This window comes from Ruditapes philippinarum, unplaced genomic scaffold (genome assembly GCF_026571515.1).
Source record: "Ruditapes philippinarum isolate M1 unplaced genomic scaffold, ASM2657151v2 ctg2592_1_1_1_1, whole genome shotgun sequence".
Taxonomy (NCBI): Eukaryota; Metazoa; Mollusca; class Bivalvia; order Venerida; family Veneridae; genus Ruditapes; species Ruditapes philippinarum.
The window spans coordinates 48,958-55,121 of NW_026864566.1; positions in this window are offsets into that span (position 1 = coordinate 48,958).

The window sequence follows — 6,164 nt, forward strand, 5'->3', positions numbered from 1 at the left end:
AACCAAATTCTGTAAGTGTAAAGTGCGAAAAGGATTTTTATAATTATCCATTATTAGAATATAGAATCCATGAAATTGATCATTATAAACCTTGCAGCAGTACTGTCGTTTAGCGTTCTTTTCTCTTAGATTTCGAAACGGACTACAGTACAGGTTCAACCAAACTCCTCACAGTGGTTACCTCCCTTGGCAGAATTGGAATACCAAAATTGCATTTTAGCATATATTAAGCACAGTGACTATGTTCCGGGGATTGGAAAGAATTAAATGATTTTTATTTTTCACTACAAGATAGCAGGGGGTATGGTGTCAGCAGTGGACCCTGATAAATACCTGCCTCAGAAAGTTGAAGGACGCTTGATTAAACCAAAGAGATTCAGTGACTGTGAAACCAAAAACATTATAAGAGTAGCCAATAACACTAGATCATTTAAAACCTTAAACACACAAACAAATCAATTTAAAAACTCCTTTTTTGTGAAAACACTTGAGGATTGGAACCATCTGGAAGATTCAGTGGTGCATGCAGTTACAATAGGGGGCTTCAAATCAGCCCTTCAGAAACTCGACTAGAGTTCCTCCACTCCCCGTAGGACATATACCAGAAGTGGTCCTCCTACGTATTCACACAGATACAGATACTTTTTTGGATAAAGAAGAAATTTTAATATCTGTTAGGCAGAATTAGGAACGTAGATCTACAATATGCATACTTGTCACGGTGAAATATAATATATACTTTATCTTTAATGTCAATTATCTTATGAAGATGAACTACAATTAATTGTAAGTAAGTGTAGTTCTAAGAGATAAATGTGTTCATTGCAGTTTAAGAGTTATAGATGTACAGTTAAATTAGTTGTGTCATACCTTAGCACGATTAGTTCGTGCTCACTGAACTTGAAGTGTATATGTAGGCCTAATTGACAGGCAGATAGATACGCCACTTGAGGACTTCGCATTGTATTGTACTGGTCGTATTGCCCACCCACTCATCCCTTCTTAGTCAAATTGTTCTCAATTAAAATACAAGACTGGGTAAATATAGAAGAAAACCAGGAGCACCGTGCATATCCAGTAACGCTGGAATGTGCAATGAACGTAAAAGTAACGCCGAATCTGTGCAACATTATTGCCAAAACGAATAACACAGTTAGTAAATGAACCAACATATTTTATTCTTAAACAAATTTATAGAAATAAATTAGCGCATTAGTGAGAAAGGCAACCTGATTACCGTTTTGAAGGTGGCTTTTGTGTTTCGTCAAATAAATGTACATTTAACACATTTAAAACTTTATTTTTTCGTATTCTGTACGCATAAGCCTTTTGTCAAACTACAAGTGTCGTATAACAATAGAAGGAAGCTTGTAAAATAGGATTTAGCTACTTTTAATGGGATAACCGCCGTTATACTTCAGCGCTTCATTCACGAATTCGGCGTTACCTCGTAAAATGGTCTCAATTACGTTTTATCTGCTTAATTATGTGTAATATGACACGAGTAGATTGGAAAATGTCTCAGGTACACCAAATATAAAAAAAAAACATAAAGAAATATGTAAGTTGTTGTTCCAATTTGGTGTACAATAAAAAATATTGGTCCATTTACTTATCGCGTTGCTCGTTTAAGCCACTAAATTGCACAAATCTGCGTTACTTTTGCACAATTTCTGCGTTATTTACACATTCCTGCGTTACTGGATATACACGATGAGGAGGGTAGAATCCCATTTCGATTTTTTTTAAAAAAAGCTTTGAATTTTTTATAAATGTTTAAAATGTTGAAAACTTATCCTGTGATTTACCTATTTTCTCCTTCACATATCGAGTTATACTGCACATATTGAGCAGCGGAAATTCACATATATTTTACCGATGCTCCATTTTGAGACTCATATGGGGTTCCACCACCGTGTGTCCACGGAATGTTATGATCATTGAAGTGAGGGTTATGTTTTACCTAGTTTTTATCAAGGACTTGTACGATTCCTTTCTGGAATATTTTCAAAATATATCTATTGTCAATCAAAGAATTTATTTAATACTACTGTGAGCATCTAAGGTATGCATACACAGAATATTGCACCAAAATATAAGCTGTTTAATTCTTTAAAAAAAATCATTAAAGCATGATTACCGAGTTCTTAGTACCGCATCATGATTGTGTCCGCACTTAAAATTGTGGCACCGTATACATTAAATACAATGGAAGAGTTAGGGATCGAACCCGTGACCTCTAAAATCAAACTATAGTGACTTAAATTCTTAAACACAGTGCCCACCGTAGTGCAGCAACATATATTATGACATATGTATGTGACAGCAACTTGAAGAAAGGATTCCGTATAGTAAAATCATTTTGATAAAGGAAAATGTTCATTAGTTGTTAGTGCAATTATTGCAAATAATACTCTACTCATACACCCATAACGCTTTGGTAAGACCACAATTAAAACTTGCCTTAAAGAAATTTTATTACTCGCAGGGCATGGCCGAGTGGTTTGCCCGTCGGACTTGTAATCCTAGGCTCGCTTGTATAGGCATAAGTTCGAACCCCGCCAGCGACCTTTCGGTGTTTCCTTGAGCAAGAATCATAATCCTTATTGCTAAGTCCTGGTTAGTCTTTGGAACAAATTCCTAGTTTATTTAATAAGCTGAAAGTAGCCTTCACAATCGAACTAAAATATATTTGTTAAGACTAATGTACAGGTGTAGTACTTAAGAAGAGCATCATGCTTTTCCATGAAGCATCAATAGTTCAATCAAAGCACTGAAAGTACTGAAGTATACATTGCTTGATAATATAATCCATTTTTGTCATCTCACTGACCTCGAAAACAATAGGGGTCATCTTCTGACCAAGGTTAATGTCCCTAACAAATGACTCACATGCACCAAGGCTTTTTTCTTCCAAAATTATTTATGAGACAAGGAAGATGTGATGTTCCATCTGTGTATTGCTATGCAAGCTGATAGATGAGCAATAAAGAAATCATTTTTTGAAACAGCCGTTAAATTGACTGCAGTATAGTATATTGAAACAGTCATATTGAGTCTCCAGTGATGCTATCCAATAAAATACATGATCTGGCTTGAACTCTATACAAAGTCAATTAATTGAATCATCCTACAAGGCTTAATTACCAAATTATAGTACGTCTATGTACTGTACTTTGATGCATTAATACATATATTCCGGTGTGTTGTACTAATATCTACACATTAATTTTCAAATGCATTACTTTATCGTTTATTAATAAAAATGAAATCTATAATTCAAAATGTGTATATTATTTTGTATCTTTAAACCGGTATTTTATCCAAGAATCCGCATTTGTCCACTTTTAATGCTCCACCATTTTGTCAAAAAAAAAAGAGAAGAGAATACGATGGAAATACAAGCGTTGTCATCTTGATAAAAGTTTTAAAGTTACATGACGCATAATTATTCAAAGTACATCCGTTGTTTATGTGTATGAAAAGTTATATTTATGATTAAATAATAATAAATATTTAAGTTATAATTAACGTCGTGTTTTTTATGCTTATGATTTGTTGTTTTATTTGTATGAAAGTAAATCATTTAATCATTTTTTGTTAATTAAACACATGGAATAAATAATCATATATATCACGGATTTATATTAATCTATATAACGGCCAAATCAAAATCAATTAGCCTAAATTAAAAGTGCGCTTCACGGAACATGCAAACTTTCCTTTAAAACTGTCAGTAATTGATTATTAGAGTCCAACAATAAATCAAATAACCATCAAAAACCCATTTCATCAAATAACCATCAAAAATTGTTTATATTGCTGAATTTAATCACAGCCTTAATATTTCTTTGTATTTTAAGTGTTTTTCGGTATTTTTTGGTGTTTTTCGGTGTTTTTCGGTAATTCCATGCACCCATTAATATAAGCAGATTAAAATAATTCCTATTTTCTGAACATAAATTTAATGTATTTATTTCTTAATGCTTACACTGATTTACAGTTAGTTTCAAATGATTATTTCTTATCGTCGAATCTGGCCACATATGATTATGCCTATATTTAGCTCCGTGCTCTGGCTTAATCGTCAATATCCCAAGTTCGACGAATTGTTATGGGTCGAACGGTCGAGCGGCCGAATCTTTATTTTTACCCGTACTGAATCACAGACGCTTGGGGGTCAGATCCTGCCCCCCCCCCCCCACGTGATACGCCCCTGTAAACACTCTACCAAAACCATTTTAATATTTAAACACGAATTGTACATCTGTTACAACGATAAAAATGGTTTTCAAACAATTTTAACGTATATGAAAAAAATACCGTATACCATCAAGTCTCAATAAAGTATCGTCCCATTTATATAATTCTGACGACTTTACTATATTTACGATGTATTCATTCATGCTATCCAGCGCATGCGTATATGCGAAGTTTAACGCGTAGGTATAAACTACAATTTTATCAATGAACTGTTATTTTTTGTTTTTTAAAGGAATGTAGAGTCTATTACTTCATGAAAATGAACGATTTTGAACTTTCAAAGAATTTAAACAACTATTTTAATGATGTGTAGTCGGAATGTAACGCGGGTACTTCAGAATTAAGAACTAGTTTCTGTTGTTCGGTAACGCATAAACCTGTATCTATTTCTGAGATATAGCTTATAACTCTGTATACATTGCAAGCAATGTATACAAAAACGATTTATACATTGTAGCGCAAGTTTGATAATACATTGTAGTCTATCAATAAAATGTACGAGCATGCCGACAGAGAAATTAATACAGGCAATTTTACTCAAGCACATAGTTGCCGCATTTCTTACAGGCCCATAATGCCTCTGAAATGCTAACATTTTTATTTCTTGATGGTATCTTGTTACAGTTTCCTAAAACATACTCAATAGCTACATATATGAACTATCTTTTGCATCTTTAGTTCTGTTGGCAATTGGTATAATTATAGTGAATTAGTATTTTGTATGGCAGTCAAGTTTACATATTGCTACCTTAACAACACATCACTTTATATTCAGCGCTACATTTTTCAGTTGTAAAACACCTAACAGATGCTTTATCCATTATTTAAACATCATTAAACACATGTTTGACATTTCTAAAGAATTAAAACATGGATTTCTGGGGACTATTGGGCTTTTAAAGGATCGTCTTATTATGCTCCTCGAAGGGTGAACATATAGTCGCCGCTTTGTCCGTCCGCCCGTCCGGGTCCGGGTCATAACTCTAAAGGTGTAAGAGATAACAACATGAAACTTTGTAGGTAAATAGATCTCATTGGATAGAAGTGCAGTGCAAAAGAACCATAACTCTGTATTGCCTAATTGAGTTATTGTCCTTTGTTCATTTTCACTCTTTGAACTTTGGCTGTGACATAACTCTGACACTACAAGAGGTATACTTACCTGTGTCCAAAACCTATTCGAGGAGCATCACCCGGTTCAAACGGTTCTTGTTTCAGTAGCATGCAACTTTGAGAGTTTTAATAGGAATTTATCTTTCAAAAATTACAGAGGGGGCAGATTGCTTCCAGGTCCAGGCAATCCCGTGCCCTGTTTACCCTAACTGGTATCACTAACCTTTACCTTTTCTTGTTCGACGGTGACATCCATCCTAGTCAAAATATATTGACGTGCCAAAGCTTGATTCTGAGATATTTTTGTTCTGGGGCAGAATCTCGCTTTAAGAGGCGAGATATTGCCCAGACACGAAAATAGCACAATATCTAGTCGCGCAGTACAATTAGTTGGACTAACTGGAACCTATGGTCATAACTTGTAAAATCTTTGTAATTGAACTTAAATGCATAACATCTAAGATTTTCTTAATATTTTGCTAAGTTTCTAGATAATGAATTAAAACTACTTCATGCAGTTTCTCTACAAATGACATAAACAATATCAGAACTTCTTAAAGGGGATATTGAATGAGTGTAGGTTTATTTACTTCAATTACTGTACAAGTTGATTAAATGCGAGCCTCTGCCAAGTTAAAAAAATTTTTAAGTATTAAATCTTATACACAGATAATATTCTCTTTATCACATATTCAAAATAAGAACAAGAGCCATTTTTCTTTGGCACGCCTACAGATTAGCATGCTTTAAATCTATATTTGTATATAACACAAATGATGTCACATCAA